The sequence below is a fragment of the Pseudophryne corroboree genome, chromosome 1 (assembly GCF_028390025.1).
Source record: "Pseudophryne corroboree isolate aPseCor3 chromosome 1, aPseCor3.hap2, whole genome shotgun sequence".
Lineage (NCBI taxonomy): Eukaryota > Metazoa > Chordata > Amphibia > Anura > Myobatrachidae > Pseudophryne > Pseudophryne corroboree.
Genome location: NC_086444.1, coordinates 283,657,947 through 283,683,512, shown reverse-complemented (window position 1 = coordinate 283,683,512; position 25,566 = coordinate 283,657,947). Strand labels below are relative to the sequence as shown.

General features: G+C 45.9%; 1 protein-coding gene across 5 annotated transcripts in view; it reads right to left on the bottom strand.

The window, feature by feature from the left end:
- The window catches only part of TAOK3 (TAO kinase 3), a 498,025-nt gene that overhangs the window by 141,400 nt on the left and 331,059 nt on the right, over positions 1 to 25,566 (bottom strand). The gene's annotated exons all lie outside the window — the stretch shown is intronic.

The window sequence follows — 25,566 nt, the reverse complement described above, 5'->3', positions numbered from 1 at the left end:
TTCTCCAGATGGTGGGCTTACCAGAATATCGAGACAGAAGACTTGTGGCTCTTCTTGGATGGTTCTAAAAGGAGCTTAAAATGCATATTACTGCAAAATGGGAATACATTTGTGCCGATACCCATCGGTCATTTAACAAAACTTAAAGAACAGTATGAAAATATAAAGTCTAAAAAAAATGGTTTATTCTCAGTATCATTGCTCTCTGCGTCAATTTAAAAATGGTTAACTTCTTTCTTGGGCAGCAAAGTGGATATACTAAGTATCCTTGTCACATATGCTTATGGCATAGTCGTGCAAAACAAAAAGCACTGGCAGCAACCCGTATGGCCTCCAAGAGAAGTTATAATTGTAGGAGAAGCCAACATCATTCATGAGCCCTTAATTGACAGGGAAAAAAAAAATCATACTGCTGCCTCTCCATAACAAGCTGGGTTTAATGAAAAAATATGTAAAAACATTGGACAAGTCAGGCGAATGTTTCATGTACAGTGCATCCAGAAAGTATTCAGAGCGCTTCACTTTTTCCACATTTTGTTATGTTACAGCTTTATTCCAAAATGGAATAAATACTTTTTTTCCCTCAAAATTCTACACACAATACCCCATTAATGATAAATACATTTTTAGATTTTTGCTAATTTATTAAAAGTGAAAAAAATAAGAAATCACATGTACACAAGTATTCAAAGCCTTTGCTCAATACTTTGTTGAAGTACCTTTGGCAGCAATTACGGCGTCAAGTCTTTTTGAATATGATGCCACAAGCTTGGCACACCTATCTTTGGGCAATTTCACCCATTCCTCTTTGCAGCACCTCTCAAGCTCCATCAGGTTGGATGGGAACTCCTTTGATATCTTGGCTGTGTGCTTAGGGTCGTCGTTCTGCTGAAGGATGAACCGTCGCCCCAGACTGAGGTCAAGAGCACTCTGGAGCAGGTTTTCATCCAGGATGTCTCTGTACATTGCTGCATTCATCTTTCCCTCTATCCTGATTAGTCTTCCAGTTCCTGCTGCTGAAAAACATTCCCACAGCATGATGCTGCCACCACCATGCTACACTGTAGGGATGGTATTGACCTGGTTGGTGATGAGCGGTGCCTGGTTTCCGACAAACCTTGCATTCACGCCAAAGAGTTCAATCTTTGTCTCATCAGACCAGAGAATTTTGTTTCTCATGGTCTTAGAGTCCTTCAGGTGCATTTTGGCAAACTCCAGGGGGGCTTTCATGTGCTTTTTACTAAGAAGTGGCTTCCGTCTGGCCACTCTACTATACAGGCCTGACTGGTGGATTGCTGCAGAGATGGTTGTCCTTCTGGAAGGTTCTCCTTTCTCAACAGAGGAATGCTGTAGCTCTGACAGAGTGACTATCGGGTTCTTGGTCATCTCCCTGACTAGTTCCAGTCTCCCCCGATTGCTCAGTTTAGATGGCCAGCTCTAGGTTCAGTGCTGGTGGTTCAGAACTTCTTCCATTTACGGATGATGGAGGCCACTGTGCTCATTGGGATCTTCAAAAGCAGCAGATATTTTTCTGTACCCCTTCCCAGATTTGTGCCTCAAGACAATCCTGTCTCGGAGGTTTACAGACAATTCCTTTGACTTCATGCTTGGTTTGTGCTCTGACATACACTGTCAAGTGTGGGACCTTATATAGGGGGTCATTCCGACCCGATCGCTCACTGCAGTTTATCGCAGCGATCGGGTCAGGCCGGAGCATGCTGGACGGCCGAAGGCAGAGGCGGTCGCTGGGAGGGAGGGGGGCGGGCCGCAGTGGCTGCTTACTTCACACGCAGCCGCTGCGACCCAGGCAGCGAAGAGGTTCTCCCGGCCAGCCGCAGGAGCTGCGCTGGCCGGGAGTTACTCCTCAAAAGCAAAAGCGATGCTTTTGCATTTCTGCAGAAGGAGGGGGGGGGGGGGGGTTTGGCGGCACTGACATGACAGACTAGCCCTGTGAGGGGAAAAAAACCCAGTCTTATTCCAAACTGGAATAAATTCAACATCACAAAATATGGAAAAAGTGGAGAGCTGTGAATTCTTTCCGGATGCACTGTATATTTGTCAGACATTTGCATCTCAGTGTTGAAAAATTAAAAGCAGGAATTTCTGATGGCCCACAGATACGGAAACTTGTGAAGGATCCAAATTTTACCACATCTATGACTGAAGCCGAATCTGAAGCATGGCTGAGTTATGTATCTGTCCTTAAAAAAAAATTTGGCAATCACAAGGCAGACAATGATCAGGAATTAATCCACAACATGCTAAAATGTTTCAACAAAGTATGTGCCAACATGAGTATTAAAGTACATTTTTTGAACAGCCATTTAGAGATCACTTCCCGTCCAATCTAGGAGATTTAAGCAAAGAACAAGGTGAACGGTATCACCAGGATATTCAGGTAATGGAAGAAAGATATCAAGGAAGGTGCGATCGTCACATGATGGCAGATTACTGTTGGGAGTCTGCAGAGGGACTGCCCGCAACAAGAATACAAAAGAAAATCCGACAAAAACCGATTCTCATAGCTTCCTAACACTTATGTATGTAATTATCCTGTGTCTTAAAACATTTTACAAATCAAATTTAATCATAATAATAAAAAAAAAAATTTAAACTATTTTTAACACTGTTTGATTTAAAATTTCATAAATATTAAAAGACATATGCATATCCCAAGAACTAGAGCCAATTGAAAAATAAGCATGGCATATTCATGATCAGAAGCACAAAATTAATCGAAATAGACTCTTAAATCCCTGGCAACAGATTGACTGTTCCTAAGTGTAATGATTCATATTTTTGGCCAGTGTGACTGGCTAAATTGCAGGAACTATTATTGTTAACAGTTTCTAATATTGGGGGTCATTCCGAGTTGATCGCACTTAGCAACTTTTTGCTGCTCATGCGATCAACTTGACGCCGTCTATGGGGGAGTGTATTTTAGCATAGCAGGGCTGCGATCGCTTGTGCAGTCCTGCTATGCTAAAAAAGTTTCCTGCAAAACAAGACCAGGGTCAGACTTACTTATCCTGTGCGACGGATCCAGCGATGAAGGTCCCGGGATTGACGTCAGACATCCACCCTCCAAACGCCTGGACACACCTGCGTTCGGATCTCCACGCCCGGGAAACGGTGAGTATCCGCCCCGGAACGCCTCCCCACTGTCAATCTTCTTGCGATCACGCTAGCGATCACTTTCTTGTCTCTTCTGGTCGTTGCCTGGCAACGGCTGTTGCTGGGCAATGACGTGCGTGCGCATTGTGGGCGCCGCGCATGTGCAGTACCGACCCGTTCGCACCGCAGCGAAGAACCGCTGCGTGCGAACGGGTCAGGATGACCCCCATAGCGCAGCATATTTCGTTGCGCTTTACAATTGGAAACAACAGTGATAAAACCAATCAGGGAAAAAGACAGATCCACAAGGATAAGAGCTAGACTATTGCAACATTTTCCTCACTGGTTTCCCACGCTCCCATCTCGCTCCCCTACGATCTATTCTAAACTCTGCAGCTCGACTTATCTTCCACTACCCTGCCCCAACAGAATCAAACTCCTCACATATAAGGCCCTCTCTAACTCCACTGCTCCCTACATATTCCCTCCCGCCCTTTCCGGTCAGCCAATGACTTTTGCCTCTCCTCTAACCTGGTCACAGTATTCCATGTACAAATCCAAGATTTTGTATGTGCTGCACCAGTACTTGATTGAATACCCTCGCTCTATTAGACTCTCCCTGAACTTGCAAAGCTAAAAATGGGCACCGAAAACCCACCTGTTTATCAAAATGTATCCTTCCTCTGCCATAGTTTTGAGGCAGTCATCTCTGCCTCGCTTACTTCCTGCCATCAGGCAACATCCGCTTGCTCGCGCCTCTTTTCACGGTCTGTCTACCCCCTCCACCTAGATTGTAAGTTCCTTGGAGCCCAGCCCTCTTCCCTTCTGTTCTAATAGCGCTCTTCACTCGGCCTTCAATTACAGCTCTCTTCTACTCGGTGACAGTTTATAATCGCATCTCCTCTCACTTGTAACTCCTTTGGGCTGCCCTCCCATAGTAGTCTGCAGATTACTCATTTGCTTCCTTACATCTCAACTATATTGTGCTCTCTTTTAGTTTCTCAGATACTATAATGTTAAGTTCTGTGTAACCTGCATTGTTCTAATGTGTGCCGTATGTATGGTACTGCAAACCACTTGCAGCACCTTATAAATAAAATGTAATAATAATAATAATCTATTACATAATGGTCCAGCCAGATTGCAAGATTGTTGGTGGGCTCTATGATATAGTCACACAGCAATGTTGGCCAGAGGTCAGAAGCATATGAAACTGAGGAAAGGTAAAATATGTGAGGATATGTGTGGACTGTACAGAGGGGATGTAATCAGACAGGAATGTTTAGGAAGGTTATGTACGCGGTTCCAGAATTTGATAAGCTTGCCTGAAGAGGTGAGTTTTCAGAGTACGCTTGAAGGGTTGGAGACTAGAAGAGAGACTTATTGTGCGTGGGAGGGCATTCCACAGAGTGGGTGCAGCGGAATTAATTTATTTACATACAACTCTGGAAGTGTTGAAAATTTAGTGTAATTATTACAGTGATAGGAAATAAGGATCTAGAGGTTGATAAGCAAGACATATGCCAGTTTGTGTATTGTAAAATTACTCTTGGCCTGCCCGGACAAAAGGCAACAAAACATAGACTTAAGAATATAACAAGCTTGTGGTTGCGGATGTGGGAAGTTGAGGCAGAGACTAACATAGGATGTGCATGGAAAAGGTTTGTATATGTAGCTGCAAACAGATTCAGACTAACAGAGGAGGCACATATATGCCTTTATAAACCATATTATTTGGGGGTATTTAAGGGCAGATGCAGACACATTATTGTGATTGTTATCAGCACTAGTGAACCGCTTGTGATTGGCCGAATGCAAATGCTTCTCTGATGCAGATAGGTGCTTTCCTATATTTAATTTTTGTACTCAAGATGAGAGTCGAATTTACTATAGTAAAGGTTTCATGAAGGTTTACGGAAGCCTAAAAGTGCATGAGTATTCACAAGGGAAACTATTGGTTAAAAACATGGGTGTCAGTGCATGCGACGTGTTCCATGCGTAAACCTGGCGCAGACCTGCATGCAACTTGCAATAGTTACCACTTTACATATGTGCACAAATTGTGGCTTTTAAGTCAATTCATTTTACACCTGCGATTTGGGGTGCAATTGCTTTCAAATGCTGCATCAGCCTCATTTCTTTCCGCTAAGCTTGAATTGGATAACGAGGACAGGTCATCTTTCTGGAAATATCTGCGCTCCCATGTTTTGGATTGCCTATAAACTATATACGGAATTAAAATCGGGCAAGAGCGGAGATTTCTGGAAATACGTCATATCACCTGTGAAAGATGAGGTGTGTCCTCATCCACACATTCTAACTTGGCAGGAACTAGGAGCCAAAACCCAGCTGCTCATCTCTAAGTGGAACCTGCTTGCAAATTAGCAAGATCAAACTGGGCATTTATTTCCCAAATCACGGAGTGTCTACTATATAATCCTACAAAATATCTGTCTTTGATAAGTACAACCAGACTGAAGGAAAGACACTCCCTGTCCTCCCCCCTCACATCGCTCACTGGCTTCCTGACGAATGGACACTGTTTTACTCTGTGTTTCTGGATGCATAGGACTGTTCTCTCCCATGCAGGACAGAGATGTGAGAGAGATAGGGGGAAGGGGACAGGGATGATAGAAAAAGGGAGACAGGAGGGAAAAGCTCAGAGGTGGAGAACTGGGGATAGAGACAAACAGACAGACGGAGAACAGATGACACAGATTGTGAGAGGGGATAGGTAAGAGTGACATACGAGAGCAAGGGAGAAATGAGGGGTAGGGATGAGAGAAACAGACAGGAGCTTATGGGGAAAGGTGGGGCAAGGGTGATAGAGATGGAAAAGTGGGGGAAGACCAAAGAAAAAAAAATGCAATGCCGATCTCATTAGCTGGCAACCTGGCGAATGGCGGCAATTATATAGTCTATAAAAAGGCAGAATAGAAAGGAGAACAAAATGATATAACATTATTGCGCACTATAAGCCTCTTTTTTATGAAAACTAGTGCAATGTGTGTGCCTTCACTTAAGTCAAGATGACATCAACACCACACCTCTCCCCAACAAAATGAGTGAAGGCTGTGTAACACAGCTCGCGAGGCAAATCCGAAGCACTGATGGTTGCCAGAACTCTACTCCTATTATCCGCTTGAACATGGCGAAAACTCCCTGAAATGTCCAGGAAAGAGGTAAAGTATCCACTGTCATTGTCTCTGGGATGCTTGTCCTGGAGCAGTATCTGAAGTTTCGTGATGATCGGAGATGCCATCAAGCAAAGCTTTTGGCCACCCCCGCCGGAAAACCTCCTGTTGGAACCCCAAGGGTGGAGACGCTACTCTCCTGGGTGCAACTGTTTTTTGTTTTTGTTTTATCTAAAGAAAGAAGCCTTCTAGTTGTCAACTCACGGAATGAAGATGACTGAAATAGGAGCAGTGTACCTCCCTGGCCAGTAGAGGATCCTGGCCTCCACTCTCATAGCCACTCGACCTCTGGGTTCTGGATGGCAGATGACCTATACCACGGTCGTGTCATTGCCAGACTGAACCTGAACAGGCCGACCCTATAGACAGGAAAAAAAGTCTGGCCTAGTGTGGTGAAGATCCTCTCAACTTCAATATGGTTATTGTAGAGTGTTGTGTTTGACCTGGCCCAGTGACCTTGGAACTGAGAGCTGTGTGTTACCGCGACCAAGTCTCGGAGACTTGCATCTGTGGGCAGAAGCACCCAGTGAATGTTGAATGAGCGATCCTCTATCTGAAATGGTGACAGTAACCACCATTGCAGACACAGTGGTATTTGAGGAACTAGGCGCATTATGTTATGCATGTGCAGGTCTAAACCCAACTAGTCAGAGCGGAGATGCTATGAGGATGGGCACAAGTTAAATCTGCCATACTGAATCGCCACAAAGGATGCAATCATCTTGGGTAGGAGACGGACACTAAGATGAATGGAGACCTGACGTGTTTGTAGTACCACCCGTACCATGGCTAGAAGAGTCTGGGCCTTATTGAAGGAAAGGGTACACATTCCTAGTATTATTCGTAAAAATTGTAGCAGTGTTCCCTGGAAGGTGGCTTTATGAGCAGATCATCCAGGTATAGAACAATGTGATCCCGTGGCATTTTGAGTTGAAAATCATCTCCTGCATTACCCCCGTGAAGACCCTCTGGCTGGTGAGAGGCCAAAAGTCAGAACAGATATGTAGAGTTCTGTAAGGCAAGCGTAGGAATGCCTGATGTGTAGGTCAGATCGGGAAGAGGAGATATGCGTCATTGTTATCAAAAAGATACCAAGAACACTTTCCCCTCAAAAGTCCATGGACAGTACCTAGTGATTTCTCTTGAATCATAAGGCAAGTAGTATGGATTCAGGGAAGTTCGATTCAAGATCCGACTACCCGAGCCATCCTCCTTTTGGGACCACAAAAAAATAATAGGATTTTGGTTACCTAACGGTAAATCCTTTTCTTGTAGTCCGTAGAGGATGCTGGGGTCCACATTAGTACCATGGGTATAGACGGGTCCACCAGGAGCAATTGGCACTTTAAGAGTTTGAGAGTGTGGGCTGGTTCCTCCCTCTATGCCCCGCCTATAAGACTCAGTCTAGAAACTGTGCCCGAGGAGACGGACATCTTCGAGAAAAGGATTATACACAGATAGTGGCGAGATTCATACCAGCTCACACATACAAGGCACATCAAGCTTATTAGCTTGAAACATTCAGCAACTACTGAAACATTACTTACCAAGTAACAATGTAACAATGCAGTACATAACTAAACAAAGTAGTACCGAACCAAATAACGGTTGCGGGAAAACGAAGCGCTGGGCGGGCGTCCAGCATCCTCTATGGACTACGAGAAAAGGATTTACCAGTAGGTAACCAAAATCCCATTTTCTCTTACGTCCTAGAGGATGCTGGGGTCCACATTAGTACCATGGGGATGTACCAAAGCAACCAGAATGGGAGGAAGAGCGCGGAGGCTCCTGCAAAACTGATTGACTGAACTTCAGATCATCAAAGGCCAAAGTATCGAACTTGTAAAACTTTGCAAACGTGTTCAACCCCGACCAAGTTGCAGCTCGGCAAAAGCTGTAATGCCAAGACACCCCGGGCAGCCGCCCAGGAAGAACACACCTTACGAGTAGAGTGGGCCTTAACAGATTTTGGGCATGGCAGACCTGCCGTAGAATAAGCGTGCTGGATAGTGAACCGAATCCAGTGAGAAATAGTCTGCTTAGTAGCAGGACACCCAATTTTCTTGGGATCATATAGGACAAACAGAGAGTCCGACTTTCTGTGGCGAGAAGTTCTCTTCACATATATCTTCAGAGCCCTTACAACATCCAAGGACTTTGATGTAATTGAGGAGTCAGTAGCCACTGGCACCATAATAGGTTGGTTGATATGAAATGCTGGCACAACCTTCGGAAGAAACTGCTGACATGACCGGAGCTCAGCTCTATCTTCGTGGAAGATCAAGTAAGGGCTTTTAAAGGATAAAGCCCCCAATTCGGACACTCATCCAGCAGAAGCTAAGGCCAACAACGTGACCACCTTGCATGTAAGAAATGTAACCTCAACCTCCTGTAGAGGCTCAAACCAATCCGACTGGAGGAATTGCAACACCACGTTAAGGTCCCAAGGCGCCATAGGCAGTATAAAGGGAGGTTGGATATGCAGAACTCCCTTCAAAAAAGTCTGAACCTCAGGGAGGGCAGCCAATTGTTCCTGAATGGATAGGGCCGAAATCTGGATCTTCACAGAAACCAACCACAGGCCCATATCCACACCTGCTTGCAGGAAGAGGAAAAAACATCCGAATTGAAACTCCACCGTAGGAAACTTCTTGGATTCACACCAAGAGACATATTTCTTCCAAATACGATGGTACTGTTTAGACGTTACCCCTTTCCTAGACTGTATCAGGGTAGGAATGACCTTCCTCGGAATGCCCTTCCGAGCTAGTATCAGGCGCTCAACTTCCATGCCGTCAAATGTAGCCGCGGTAAGTCTTGATAGGCGAACGACCGCTGCTGCAGCAGGTCCTCCCGAAGAGGAAGAGGCCTTAGTTCTTCTTGCAGTAGATTCAGTACCAAGCCCTACTCAGCCAGGCTGGAGAAATTAGGATCGCTTGAACCCTTGTTCTCATTATGAGCTTTAGGATTCTTGGAATGAGTGGGAGTGGTGGAAAGAAGTACACTGACTGGAACACCCACGGAGACACCAGGGCGTCCCCTGCCACTGCTTGTGGGTCCCTCGACCTGGAACAATAACACCAAAGCTTCTTGTTGAGACGAGAGGCCAACATGTCTATTTGGGGTAATCCCCAAAGGTCTTTTATTTCCTTGAACACCTCCGGTGGAGACCCCACTCCCCTGGATGGAGATCGTGTCTGCTGAGGAAGTCTGCTTCCCAGTTGTCTACTCCCGGAATGAAGATGGCTGACAGCGCCAATGCGTGTTTTTCTGTCCAGAGGAGTATTCTTGTCACCTCTGACATTGCCGTTCTGCTCTTCGTTCCGCCCTGTCGGTTTATGTAAGCCACTGTTATGTTGTCCGACTGCACTTGAATGGCCCGATTTCTTAGAAGAGGGGACGCCTGAAGACCGTTGTAGACGGCTCTTAGTTCCAGGATGTTGATGGGCAGGACGGCTTCCAGGCTTGACCACATCCTTGGAAAGTTACTCCTCGAGTGACTGCTCCCCAGCTCCAAAGGCTCGCATCCTTGGTTAGAAGGACCCATTCCTGAACACTGAACCTGCGTGAGGTAATTGTAACCACCAGAGGAGCGAAATCCTGGCCTCGGCGACAGACAAAATCTCGGGTGCATGTGAAGATGAGATCCCGACCACTTGTCCCGAAGACCCAGTTGGAAGGTCCGAGCGTGGAACCTCCCGTACTGGAGAGCCTCGTAAGAGGCTACCATCTTTCCCAACAGGCGAATGCAGTGATGAACCGACACCCGGGCTGGCTTCAGGACCACTGTTTGTATCACCAACGCCTTTTCCTGCGGAAGAAACACCCTTTGCACTTCCGTGTCCAGGATCATTCCCAGAAAGGACAACCTTGGTTGCAAATGTGACTTTGGAAGGTTCAGAATCAAACTATGACTCTTGAGGAGGCGTGTTGTTAGAACAATGGACTGCAACAGCTTCTCCTTGGACGATGCCTTTATCAGCAGATCGTCCAGATATGGAATGATGTTCACCCCTTGTTTGCGGAGGAGAACCATCATTTCTGCCATCACCTTGGTAAACACCCTTGGTGCTGTGGAGAGGCTGAATGGTAGGGCCCGGAACTGGAAATGACAGTCCAGCAATGCGAAACGGAGATCAGCATGATGCGGCAGCCAGATCGGAATGTGGAGGTACGCATCCTTGATATCCAGGGAAACCAGGAATTCCCCCTCTTCCAGACCTGATATCACTGCCCTGAGAGACTCCATCTTGAACTCCATTAGTAAGGGGTTTAATGATTTTAGGTTCAGAATGGGCCAAACCGACCCATCCGGTTTTGGTACCACGAAAAGGTTCGAAAAGTAACCTGTGGCCTGCGCAGGAGGAGGAACTGGCACAATGACCTGTGCCTCAACCAACTTTTGGACAGCTTCTTGTAGTACAGTGCTGTCTGCCAACAGAGCTGGTAAGCCTGATTTGAAAAAACGATGAGGAGGGAGACTGACATTCCAGCCTGTATCCCTGGGATACAATATCTATCACCCAGGGATCCAGGCCGGACGATACCCAGACGTGACTGAAGTGTCCCAGTCTCGCTCCCACCGGCCCCACCTTCAGGCTGCGTGGTCCACCGTCATGCGGAGGACTTTGGCGTACCTGAAGCAGGCTTTTGTTTCTGGGAACCTGCAGCAGGAGGTTTCTTGGACCTAACTCAACCTCCCCTAAAGAAAGTATTGGATGGTCTAGCCTTTCTAGGCTTCTTAGGCCGAAAGGACTGTGTTGCAGATGAAGAGAAGGATTTCTTCGGAGCAGGTGCTGCTGAGGGAAGAAACGGAGACTTACCTGCTGTAGCCATGGATATCCACGTGTCTAGAGCTTACCCAAAGAGAGCCTGACCTGTATAGGGTAGGGACTCCACACTTTCTCTGGATTCTGCGTCGGCTGACCACTGGCGTAGCCACAGTCTCCGACGAGCTGAAACAGACATGGAAGAGATTCCCGCAGCGCCGCAGCCATGGAACCCAGGTCTTTCATGGATTCTACCATAAAACCTGCTGAATCATGTATGTTGCGTAAAAATAATGCAACATCATCCTTATCCATTGTATCCAAATCCTCAAGTAAAGTAGCCGACCACTTTACTATAGTCTTTGCAATCCATGCACTAGCAATAGTGGGACGTAATATGGCCCCTGAAGCAGTGTACATTGATTTAAGTGTGTTATCAATTTTTCGATCAGCCGACTCCTTTAAGGCGGTAGATCCTGGAACAGGTAAAACCACCTTCTTTGAGAGTCTGGACACAGATGCGTCAACAATCGGCAGGTTTTCCCATTTTTTCTATGCTCCTCAGGTAAGGAAACGCCACCTGTTCCCTTTTAAGGACCTGGAAATTTTTTCTCAGGGTATTCCCATGCTTTCTCAAATATAGCATTCAATTCCTTTGACGCAGGGAAGGTTAGCAAGGCTTTTTTATTTTCAGTGAAAAAGGCCTCCTCAGCCTGTTCAGGTGTGGTATCATTAATATTCAACACATCCCTGATAGCCTCTATCATCAATTGCACCCCCTTTGCAAGAGATGCGGACCAACGCAACACATCCCCATCACCGTCTGTGGTGTCAGAATCGGTATCCGTGTCGTCTTGGCCCACAGTCCTTATAACAGTATATGATGACAAGGAATACATAATTCAGACACGGTTAATCAACGATGTATGCTCTGTCAGTCTGGACAGCCAAACTGGTGTCTGTTACCAGACTGTGATGCAGACTTATAAACTGCTCACATGTTCCTGCTAATGCAGTATTTTCCCACTCTTTCGTCACAGCAAAATTACACACCCACACTGGAATAAAACAAGTCTCCAACACTAGTTTACCTAAATAGTGATGAGAAGTTATGTAGATATATATCAGACACAGGAGGTAATTCATACCTGATCGCTGCTGTGCGTTTTCACACAGCGGGCAATCAGGTCCAAACAGTGCATGCGTATGCACCGCAATGCGCAGGCGCATCGCACGGGAACAAAGCGGATCGCCGCCCAGCAGTGAGTTTATGCGACGGATCCGTTTGCACGGGTGATCGCAAGGAGATTGACAGGAAGAATGCGTTTGTCGGTGTCAACTGACCATTTTCAGGGAGTGTCTAGAAAAACGCAGGCGTGTCCATGTGTTTGCAGGGAGGGTTGCTGACGTCAATTCCGGTCCCAGACAGGCTGATGTGATCGCAGCGTCTGAGTAAGTCCTGGACTGCGCAGAGACTGTACAAAATCTGTTAGTACAGCTCCGTTACACATGTGTTCGCACACTTGCACAGCCAAAATACACTCCCCCTGTAAGCAGAGACTATCTGATCGCAGCAGTGTAAAAATCGCTTGCTAGGTCTGAATTAGGCCCACAGTTCTCATGACAGTGTATGAATGGTCAAGAATTAGCCAGACACAGTCATAATAGCAGACAGAGTTCTTTGATAGTTGTGGGCTCTGTAGACAGACGCCACAACACCTGCCCTTCTAGCTAATACTATGAATAGCAAGGCAGTGTGAACTTCCTAATACTGTTAGTACAGAATGTAGGAGCTATAACAGTTATATATGACATGCTGCTATTACTCTCACTTGTACCCCTGCAGCATGGGATCTGTGGTCTGCTCCGGCTTCCACTCTGTAACCTGCGCTGTAAAATAGCGCCTCAGCTAGAGAACGCCAGTTAGCTCCATTAGGGCGTACTTGTAGTGGCGCGTTATGTTGCCTCAGCTAGCTCTTTTAGTCAGTGCACCCTATTTCAGGGCCACAAAGGCGCGTTATTGGCGGGCTGAACCCGGCTTTTTGTGTACAGCCCTAGGCTGTAACTTTGAGCTGCCGCTTGTCCAGTCTCCCCGCTAACCGGGAACCCGGACCTATACTCACCTTCAGCTGCTGCTGGGTGCAGCGGGCTGCGGGAGCTCCAGCTCAGCCCTCAAATGACTGGCTGTGAGTATATCCCGGGACCGGTGTCCCAGCAGCCAGGGAGATGGGCGCCGACCACTTAAGGTGGGACCGGGTACCCCCCAGCAGCTCCATCGTAGCAGGCAGGCAGTAGCCAACTACCTGTTTGTTGTAGAAGCTTTCTAAACGTGAAAGTGAATAAAGAATTCTCTGGAGTCCTCCAGAGGGTGATCAGATCTGAGGGCCCAAATTTCGAAAACTGGTCTGATGGGGAGGAGCATAGAGGGGAGGAGCCAGCACACACACAGACATAAGAATTTATTGTGCACCGGCTCACGGACCCCATCTATACCTCACAGTACACTGCACTCCAGTATCCCCTATGGATGTAAGAAAAAGAAGAAAGTAACTTTGTATCTGGAACAAACCACATTGTAATGCAAAGGGCCCAAATACATTTAATTGTTTGGCATACAGGGTAAATACTGGCTGCTTCTGCACATAGTTGAGTAATGCTGTACAGCTTTATATTACCACTGCAGATTACAGTTTGGACAAATACACAATACAGATAATGTGATTATCACAGGTGCGCTTCCAATCAGTGCGCCACCAGATTGGTAACCCAAAGAGGAGGATTCCCCTCACCTCCACACCAACATATAGCAAAAGGAAAAGAATTGGTATAACTTATCCGGCGCTACTGTGCAGATGGTATCCTTATAGAATTTCTCCACTAATATTCCGTGGCACAAACTAGATAAAATCCAGGTCCACCCAAAAATAATCATAAAGGAATATACATCGTGAAGTACAGCTTTTAATTACAATAAACAATCCACAGATAAAATGCTCCACAAATAACATTCTTTTCCTTTCGCTAGAGTTTGGACGAGCCTCTCTAACATCTAAAGCTCTGCACCTTTCCAATCTGCCCCATCTGCAGTGCAATATGGTTTTATCCGGGAGTCAAGTTATTTCCTCTTTTTCACATTACCCCAACTCTGAATCTGGCTCGAGACACCGATTTTACCACGTAGGATTGTTTACTCAAACATTACAGAAGTAGAAAAATCATGAAAAAAAAGTTTTCCATAAAATTAACCATTTATTGCTAACGTTTGCCACATTTTGGTGTATTTAACTACCCCCATTACATGTCTGAATACTAGTGGTTTACCTCCCACTGATATATTAAATTATATGCCTATAACTGACCTCAGATTATTATTATTATTTTTAAGAACTATCAACTGCCGAGTGAAACTTTTCTGTTAATTATGATTATTATTTACAAGCCACAAGAGTCTCTCCGATTCACATCTCTAATGCCATTATAGAAATGTAATTATTTTAACGGCTATTTATGTATTATATAATGGACATGACTAACAGGAGCTATTCAATTGTTTTAGGCATGGATCTGTGCTCGCAGCCTCCTGAGATGTGCAGAAATCTGCATTAAGTAGGGGTTGGGACGGAGCGTGAATGCCAGGGCATGCCTTAACTGCAGCACGCCCGGCACTTAGCATGGCGAAGCTGATTAACGCATCCAATCACGTGCATTGAGGTGTGAGAAGGCGCCCGTCACAACCAGAGCTCGGCTTGTGCTTGTGGGAGGGGAAGTTCAATGTCAAACAAAAAACGTGGGTTATCTGATGAGCACATAAAGAGGCTTGTGGAAAGGTCTGAATATGTACGGAGATCTGATGGGTATATCAAAAAGCATGGAGAGGACTGTGGGTTACGTTGTGGTAAATCTGATGGGCATATAAAAAGGCATGTGGGAAGGTCTGCGTACATATGGAGGGATCTGATCGGCATATAAAAGGCAAGTTGTATTTTGTAATGTATTGCAGCAAGTGCTCTTGTAGTCATTTACATGGTAGGGAAATGACACAAAGTAAAGGCAGAAGATTAATCTGCCATCAGATCTAAGCTGATAGATCAGGCCGTCCCTGTACTTTGTAGAAAAGGCCATGGCCCTCATTCCGAGTTGTTCGCTCGCTAGCTGCTTTTAGCAGCATTGCACACGCTAAGCCGCCGCCCTCTGGGAGTGTATCTTAGCTTAGCAGAATTGCGAACGAAAGATTTGCGAATAGAAATTTCTTAGCAGTTTCTGAGTAGCTCCAGACTTACTCAGCCATTGCGATCAGTTCAGTAAGTTTCATTCCTGGTTTGACGTCACAAACACACCCAGCGTTCACCCAGACACTCCCCCATTTCTTCAGACACTCCCGCGTTTTTCCCAGAAACGCCAGCGTTTTTTCGCACACTCCCATAAAACGGCCAGTTTCCGCCCAGAAACACCCACTTCCTGTCAATCACACTACGATCACCAGAACGATGAAAAATCCTTGTTATGCCGTGAGTAAAATACCTAACTTTTGAGTAAAATAACTAAGCGCATGCGCTCTGCGACCCTTGCGCATGCGCAGTAAGCGACTAATCGCAATATAGCGAAACTCGGCAACGAGCGAACAACTCGGAATGAGGGCCCATGTTGTAAGTCTGCTTAAATACTGCATTTTGGAATGAATCCACAGACACGGAAGTTGCTGCAAATGGGAGGTGCAAGTTTCTTATACAGGAGGCATTCTGGATTAAGATATTGCCAACTATATATCCACATGAATGTAATCAGTAATAGGACTTTCTATTAGAAAACCACCTTTTTGAACTTTACAATTTTTTTAGTTTACATATTTGTTTTTCGTTTAGGACAAATGCATAATCATATTGATCTGAATGGTTTAGATTGATTACATCTCTGGCAGACATACAAATCAACATGATACCCTACGTTATAAATCGCCATCATCTGCATCAAACCAAGGAGTCAAGTATTACTGAGTGCATATTGTACGTATGATAAGTCTGTGCTCATGAGGTGAAGGCACCGCTGTCACCTCTGTTCAGTCAGCCTGTTCTCCTTCTGGGCCTCCATCTCAGCAGTTTGTGACATACTATATAAATTCCACTTGTTCTATTGAGGAATGGTAAATACTGCCGGAAAACGTTGCAATGTTTGAAGAACAGAAAACCATTTTATATGTACCTGACAAACAATTCTTTGTACTTTTGAAGATTATGTGGCGGTTCCTACTTCCATATGAAAACATTTTTGAACATAATTATTCTTATTTAGAGAAAATAAAACAGTTAAAACTAAATGGCTATTACCTAATATTGGGCATAATTCATGTTTGTACGCAAATGCAATTGGAATTTTCTAGGTTACGGAGCTGCTAATGTTAGCAAGTGAAGCTGCCATCCAGCAGTGAAAAGAGAGACGCCCACCGGAGCCATTACAAATTAATTCGCAATTGCGTACACAGTCACTGCCTAGACGCAATAATGAAAAACTTCAGAGCTACGGGTGGGTCTATGACTACACAGACGGCACAAGCAAGCTCTCAGCTGATGGTAGATACACGTCCCGAATGCAGCCATGACACACTTGCATTTTGTCAACCACTCCCATAAACTCCCAGTTGACGCCTTCAAACAGTCACTTCCAGTCAATCACAATGCGATGTAATCCTCATGCGCATTTCAATCAGGGCAAATGTGCAATCTGCCGATAACTGCTCTATTGCACGATAATCGTCCATTGCATACAAACATGAATTAGGCCCACTGTCTCGCCCTAGGAATTTGACCATTATTTAAAAAAAAAAGTTAGATGTATCCACAGAAAACGTCACAACCATTTGGCTAGCACAGCTATACAGGTAAATCACTGAGGCTGTCTCAACCCATCCATCGCCTTTACTCTACTTGGGATGCTCTATGACATGGGTCTTCAACCTCGGCCCTCCAGCTGCTGTGGAATTACAAATATCAGCATGCCCTGCCACAGTTTTGCTAATAATGCATGCTAAAACGCTGGCACAGCATGCTGGGATGTGTAGTTCCACAGCAGCTGGAGGGCCAAGACTGAATACCCATGCATCCCTCTAACCTACCAAGGATCAGTCTGTTATGTCTGAACTCATAGAACATCTTCTCTATTCTTTCTGAACACGTAAGGTTGTCTCAATCCACCTTCTCTGGTTTTATTTTCTTTCATACCAGATGACTTTTTCACAACAAATTTAGAGCAGGTTAGGAAATCATTATGACTATTATCTAGTGACATGTGGCCTGCAGTTCATTATGGCTGTTTGGATCAGCTCTGTGCTTAATACCACACATAATAATTTCATCATAAATCCAATAATCAAATATGCTTGATATTGTATTGTGGTGCAAAGGCACCACCACACCAACATCAGTTCAGCTTCTGGACTCACTGAAACCAATTCTTGTAGTGGTGATGTAGCTTCTCTGTTAAGTGCCTGATGCTATTCTATTGACTGCATTGAGTCTAGCACATAACCCAGGAGATGCACTTTACTGTAACTAATTCCTGGAGTATGCGTCTCAAGTTAAGTGCGTGGTAACACCACGACTAGCCCTGAGACACTAGTTAACACACATTTCAGCTCGTACCCTACGGAAGGAGAAATCCACTACTCATGGGCTTTAATTGAATAGTTTTGGCCACTTAAACCAGGGGCTACATACCCACGATAAGAATTAAATACCCCTACCGAGTTCAACTGTTATAGCTGTTGCCATCTGTTCCTTCTTTGGGGAAATAAAAGATGTTCTGACTGTTTTCAGCAGTAAGTATGATGTTAAAGAACAATGGGCTTCCCACAGATAACCAAAGAATGCCATGCAGTACAGGACTGTCTGCACTTTCTAGTACCAGAAGAGGAAGGCTTAGGCTGGGTACACACTTGCCGATGGCACATCAGATGTGACATCATGCCAGATTCCCTCTACATATGATATTGCTCACACACTGAACGATATAGTTTGCTCCTTGTCAGTGATTGAATGCAGCCACATCCAGGTGCACGCTGTCTTGTACAATATCTTTTAGATTTCAAGGTGAAAACGAAAGATATTGTACATAGTTAACAAACCACGGGAGCGTGCATCGATAATGATATAGGCAAAACAAATTTGAAGTTGTGAACGATTTATCGTCCGATCTGACGAATCGGACGATGTATCGGGTGCACATCGCCAAGTGTGTACCCAGCCTAAGGTACATAGTAAAGAACAGTTATACTGTAGTTGCCAATAGCAGTCCCAAACTTCTACGGCAACAAGTTCAAGTTTATCTGACTTCCACTCTCTCACCTAGCTCCAGCTGACCCACACCACAAGTAACATCACAGAAATACCTGTTGGTAAAGGCGGCTTTATGATTTGCAGCTGGTAATACTGCTGCCTTGCCACAGCCAAGTATTTTCCAACTCCAGTCCTCATGGACACCTTACAGAGCATGTTTTACTGATGATCTCAGTATCACAACTAAAATAATCAGCTATGTCTGTGGATCTTTATATATGCGTCAGCAAGTAATGAATACAGCTGTGCACCAACTGGGAGATCTGTAAAACATGCACTGGAGTTTGGAAACAATGCCATAGCCAAACTCTTTCCCACCAGCACCTACAATGGTCAAGCTCAGGGCCATCTTTACCTTCTTTGTGATGTCTTTTTATATAAATCATGTCACAATCTCCTCTAAGAACAGCACTGCGCAATAAGTCAGCCCTTTATAAAAAAAAAAAGAAATCACTTTTAAAATAAGAATTTACTTACCGATAATTATATTTCTCGTAGTCCGTAGTGGATGCTGGGAACTCCGTAAGGACCATGGGGAATAGCGGCTCCGCAGGAGACTGGGCACAAAAGTAAAGCTTTAGGACTACCTGGTGTGCACTGGCTCCTCCCCCTATGACCCTCCTCCAAGCCTCAGTTAGGATACTGTGCCCGGACGAGCGTACACAATAAGGAAGGATTTTTAATCCCGGGTAAGACTCATACCAGCCACACCAATCACACCGTATAACTTGTGATCTAAACCCAGTTAACAGTATGATAACAGAGGAGCCTCTAGAAAAGATGGCTCACTACAACAATAACCCGATTTAGTTAACAATAACTATGTACAAGTATTGCAGACAATCCGCACTTGGGATGGGCGCCCAGCATCCACTACGGACTACGAGAAATAGAATTATCGGTAAGTAAATTCTTATTTTCTCTGACGTCCTAGTGGATGCTGGGAACTCCGTAAGGACCATGGGGATTATACCAAAGCTCCCAAACGGGCGGGAGAGTGCGGATGACTCTGCAGCACCGAATGAGAGAACTCCAGGTCCTCCTCAGCCAGGGTATCAAATTTGTAGAATTTAGCAAAACGTGTTTGCCCCTGACCAAGTAGCTGCTCGGCAAAGTTGTAAAGCAGAGACCCCTCGGGCAGCCGCCCAAGATGAGCCCACTTTCCGTGTGGAATGGGCTTTTACAGATTTTGGCTGTGGCAGGCCTGCCACAGAATGTGCAAGCTGAATTGTACTACAAATCCAACGAGCAATAGTCTGCTTAGAAGCAGGAGCACCCAGCTTGTTGGGTGCATACAGGATAAACAGCGAGTCAGATTTTCTGACTCCAGCCGTCCTGGAAACATATTTTCAGGGCCCTGACAACGTCTAGCAACTTGGAGTCCTCCAAGTCCCTAGTAGCCGCAGGCACCACAATAGGTTGGTTCAGGTGAAACGCTGAAACCACCTTAGGGAGAAACCGAGGACGAGTCCTCAATTCCGCCCTGTCCGTATGGAAAATCAGATAAGGGCTTTTACAGAATAAAGCCGCCAATTCTGACACGCGCCTGGCCCAGGCCAGGGCCAACATCTTTAAGTGGTTCAAACCAATGTGACTTTTGGAACCCAAAAACTACATTGAGATCCCAAGGTGCCACTGGAGGCACAAAAGGAGGCTGTATATGCAGTACCCCTTTTACAAACGTCTGCACTTCAGGGACTGAAGCTAGTTCTTTCTGGAAGAAAATTGACAGGGCCGAAATTTTAACCTTAATGGACCCCAATTTCAGGCCCATAGACACTCCTGTTTGCAGGAAATGTAGGAATCGACCCAGTTGAAATTCCTCCGTCGGGCCTTACTGGCCTCGCACCACGCAACATATTTTCGCCAAATGCGGTGATAATGTTTTGCGGTTACATCCTTCCTGGCTTTGATCAGGATAGGGATGACTTCATCCGGAATGCCTTTTTTCTTCAGGATCCGGCGTTCAACCGCCATGCCGTCAAACGCAGCCGCGGTAAGTCTTGGAACAGACAGGGTCCTTGCTGGAGCAGGTCCCTTCTTAGAGGTAGAGGCCACGGATCCCCCGTGAGCCTCTCTTGAAGTTCCGGGTACCAAGTCCTTCTTGGCCAATCCGGAGCCACGAATATAGTGCTTACTCCTCTCCATCTTATAATTCTCAGTACCTTGGGTATGAGAGGCAGAGGAGGGAAAACACACACTGACTGGTACACCCACGGTGTTACCAGAGCGTCTACAGCTATTGCCTGAGGGTCCCTTGACCTGGCGCAATACCTGTCGAGTTTTTTGTTGAGGCGGGACACCATCATGTCCACCTTTGGTTTTACCCAACGGTTTATAATCATGTGGAAGACTTCTGGGTGAAGTCCCCATTCTCCCGGGTGGAGGTCGTGTCTGCTGAGGAAGTCTGCTTCCCAGTTGTCCACTCCCGGAATGAATACTGCTGACAGTGCTATCACATGATTTTCCGCCCAGCGAAGAATCCTTGCAGCTTCTGCCATTGACTGCTTCTTGTGCCACCCTGTCTGTTTACGTGGGTGACTGCCGTGATGTTGTCCGACTGGATCAACCCGGCTGACCTTGAAGCAGAGGTCTTGCTAAGCTTAGAGCATTGTAAATGGCTCTTAGCACCAGGATATTTATGTGAAGTGATGTCTCCAGGCTTGACCATAAGCCCTGGAAATTTCTTCCCTGTGTGACTGCTCCCCAGCCTCGCAGGCTGGCATCCGTGTTCACCAGGACCCAGTCCTGAATGCCGAATCTGCGGCCCTCTAGAAGATGAGCACTCTGCAACCACCACAGGAGGGACACCCTTGTCCTTGGTGACCGGGTTATCCGCTGATGCATCTGAAGATGCAACACCGACCATTTTTCCAGCAGGTCCCACTGGAAAGTTCTTGCGTGGAATCTGCCGAATGGGCTTGCTTCGTAGGAAGCCACCATTTTTCCCAGAACCCTTGTGCATTGATGCACTGAGACTTGGCTCGGTTTTAGGAGGTTCCTGACTAGCTCGGATAACTCCCTGGCTTTCTCCTCCGGGAGAAACACCTTTTTCTGGACTGTGTCCAGAATCATCCCTAGGAACAGAAAACGAGTCGTCGGAACCAGCTGCGATTTTGGAATATTGAGAATCCAACCGTGCTGTCGCAACACTACCTGAGATAGTGCTACACCGACCTCCAACTGTTCCCTGGATCTTACCCTTATCAGGAGATCGTCCAAGTAAGGGATAACTAAAACTCCCTTCCTTTGAAGGAGTATCATCATTTCGGCCATTACCTTGGTAAAGACCCGGGGTGCCGTGGACCATCCAACGGCAGCGTCTGAAACTGATAGTGACAGTTCTGTACCACAAACCTGAGGTACCCTTGGTGAGAAGGGTAAATTGGGACATGAAGGTAAGCATCCTTGATGTCCAGAGACACCATGTAGTCCCCTTCTCTTGAATTTGAACCTCTGTATGTAAGTGTTCAAAGATTTTAGATTTAAAATCGGTCTCACCGAGCCGTCCGGCTTCGGTACCACAACAGTGTGGAATAATACCCCTTTCCCTGTTGCAGGAGGGGTACCTTGATTATCACCTGCTGGGAATACAGCTTGTGAATGGCTTCCAAAACTGCCTCCCTGTCTGCTTGTAAAGCCCCAGCGTCATGCTGAGGGCTTGGCAGAGGCGGGAGAGGGCTTTCCTCTCCCTCTGTCACGGGGCAGAAATGAGGAACCTTTTGCCCACTTGCCCTTATGGGAACGAAAGGACTGCGCCTGATAATACGGCGTCTTCTTATGTTGAGAGGCGACCTGGGGTAAAAACGTGGATTTCCCAGCTGTTGCCGTGGCCACCAGGTCTGAAAGACCGACCCCAAATAACTCCTCCCCTTTATAAGGCAATACTTCCATATGCCATTTGGAATCCGCATCACCTGACCACTGTCGTGTCCATAACCCTCTTCTGGCAGAAATGGACAGCGCACTTACTCTTGATGCCAGTCGACAAATATCCCGCTGTGCATCACACATATATAGAAATGCATCTTTTAAATGCTCTATAGGCAATAATATACTGTCCCTATCTAGGGTATCATTATTTTCAGTCAGGGAATCCGACCACGCCAACCCAGCACTGCACATCCAGGCTGAGGCGATTGCTGGTCGCAGTATAACACCAGTATGTTGTGTAAATAGATTTTAGGATACCCTCCTGCTTTCTATCAGCAGGATCCTTAAGGGCGGCCATCTCAGGAGAGGGTAGAGCCCCTGTTTTGACAAGCGTGTGAGCGCTTTATCCACCCTAGGGGGTGTTTCCCAACGCACCCTAACCTCTGGCGGGAAAGGATATAATGCCAATAACTGTTTAGAAATTATCAGGTTTTTTATCGGGGGAAACCCACGCTTCATCACACACCTCATTTAATTTCTCAGATTCAGGAAAACTACAGGTAGTTTTTCCTCACCGAACATAATACCCCTATTGGTGGTACTCGTATTATCAGAAATGTGTAAAACATTTTTCATTGCCTCAATCATGTAACGTGTGGCCCTACTGGAAGTCATATTTGTCTCTTCACCGTCGACACTGGAGTCAGTATCCGTGTCGGCGTCTGTATTTGCCATCTGAGGTAACGGGCGCTTTAGAGCCCCTGACGGCCTATGAGACGTCTGGACAGGCACAAGCTGAGTAGCCGGCTGTCTCATGTCAATCACTGTCTTTTGTAAAGAGCTGACACTGTCATGTAATTCCTTCCAACAGTTCATGCACTCAGGTGTCGACCCCCTAGGGGGTGACATCCCTATTACAGGCAATTTGCTCCGCCTCCACATCATTTTCCTCCTCATACATGTCGACACAAACGTACCGACACACAGCACACACACAGGGAATGCTCTGATAGAGGACAGGACCCACTAGCCCTTTGGGGAGACAGAGGGAGAGTTTGCCAGCACACACCAGAGCGCTATATATATATATATATATATATATATATATATATATATATATATATATACAGGGATAACCTTATATAAGTGTTTTTCCCCTTATAGCTGCTGTATTGTTTATACTGCGCCTAATTAGTGCCCCCCTCTCTTTTTTAACCCTTTCTGTAGTGTAGTGACTGCAGGGGAGAGCCAGGGAGCTTCCCTCCAACGGAGCTGTGAGGGAAAATGGCGCCAGTGTGCTGAGGAGATAGGCTCCGCCCCTTTCTCGGCGGCCTTTTCTCCCGTTTTTCAGTGTAATCTGGCAGGGGTTAAAATTCATCCATATAGCCCTGGGGGCTATATGTGATGTATTTTCGCCAGCCAAGGTGTTTTTATTGCTGCTCAGGGCGCCCCTCCCCCTAGCGCCCTGCACCCTCAGTGACCGAAGTGTGAAGTGTGCTGAGGAGCAATGGCGCACAGCTGCAGTGCTGTGCGCTACCTTGGTGAAGACAGGATGTCTTCTGCCGCCGATTTTCCGGACCTCTTCTTGCTTCTGGCTCGGTAAGGGGGCCGGCGGCGCGGCTCTGGGACCGGACTCCATGGCTGGGCCTGTGTTCGATCCCACTGGAGCTAATGGTGTCCAGTAGCCTAAGAAGCCCAATCCACTCTGCACGCAGGTGAGTTCGCTTCTTCTCCCCTTAGTCCCTCGATGCAGTGAGCCTGTTGCCAGCAGGTCTCACTGAAAATAAAAAAAAACTAAACTTTTCACTAAGCAGCTCAGGAGAGCCCCTAGTGTGCACCCTTCTCGTTCGGGCACAAAAATCTAACTGAGGCTTGGAGGAGGGTCATAGGGGGAGGAGCCAGTGCACACCAGGTAGTCCTAAAGCTTTACTTTTGTGCCCAGTCTCCTGCGGAGCCGCTATTCCCCATGGTCCTTACGGAGTTCCCAGCATCCACTAGGACGTCAGAGAAAAGTATTTTTTGCAAATATCAGATTACAAATATTTTTCTTTACAGGACAAATCTGTTAACATTTTTATGTAAAATGTAATAATTTTGCAAATGTTACACCATATAGGCGCCGCATGGGCCGATCCAGGTTATCCAAGTGGGTGGATCTTCACATGCACAATTTGGTCAAAAATGCATGGAGTCAGCAGAGCACCATAAGTGAAATAAAAGGTTACCTGCTCACACACTGAAATTTCAATCAGAGGTTGCTCAACGAGTGGTTTATTTAGCCCTATGTATAACGTGATCTGTAGCCAATTTGGACAAAACCACTTAACCAGCACAAGATTAATAAAAACGGTTGTGATTGTGAAGGATGTATGATGTAGGCTTTAGGACACAAGGTACTGCATGATGAATATAGACACGTAAACTGAATAGTTTTCAGTTACAAATACGTTTCAGATTTTATGTGATTAAGTGCGCAAGTTGATTTAAACATTGGGTGAAGGGGGCAGGACCAGTGATGTTATAGTAATAGAGATACCTGCAGAATCCGCTTCTTCACCTACCTAAGATCCCATTAGCACACCGTCCTATGTAGAACAGGGGAGTCCATACTATGGCCCGTGGTTCAAATGCAGCCCACCACCTCATGTGACACAGCGAGAGGTCCTAAGCACTGCATGCTGAACTGTTCGGCATGAGTTGTGCCACAATGCTTCCTGTTCTCTGGTGTGGAACTGGGGGAGGGGGGTTGAGCCAGTTTTAGATTGCATCTCGGTTCTGCAGTCAGCAATCAGAACTACATCCCATCTGCAACATCTGATCTGGTTTACATGTATTTATGGGTTATGCATATGCTATTTATGACACTGCTGTGTAGCAGATTTGACGTGTGGTGAGGTAAATGGCTGAGGTGACACTGGTTAGTACCAGAGCCAGATTCACACACATTTTATGAGAACAAATGGTGCATGGAGGCATTATACCAGGTGCAGCAGTATATACTGCTGGAAATTTGGTGAGTTTTTAGAGATGTGCAGAAAAGATAGGCAGGGGAGGCACTGTCTCACCTATCAGACATTTTACTCCAGAGTATTGTCTATAAAAATTATTATAATAATACAATGAAGATATTTATAATATATTTTTCTATACTTTATATAGTAAAAACTCTGGCATATACTGGAGTATGAAAGGAAAGGCTCTTCCACACCTCACCGCACTGGCATAGATGTATGGTAAATTATGCATTGGGGCAGTGATCGCAAAAATGCGATATAGCGCGTATTTTAC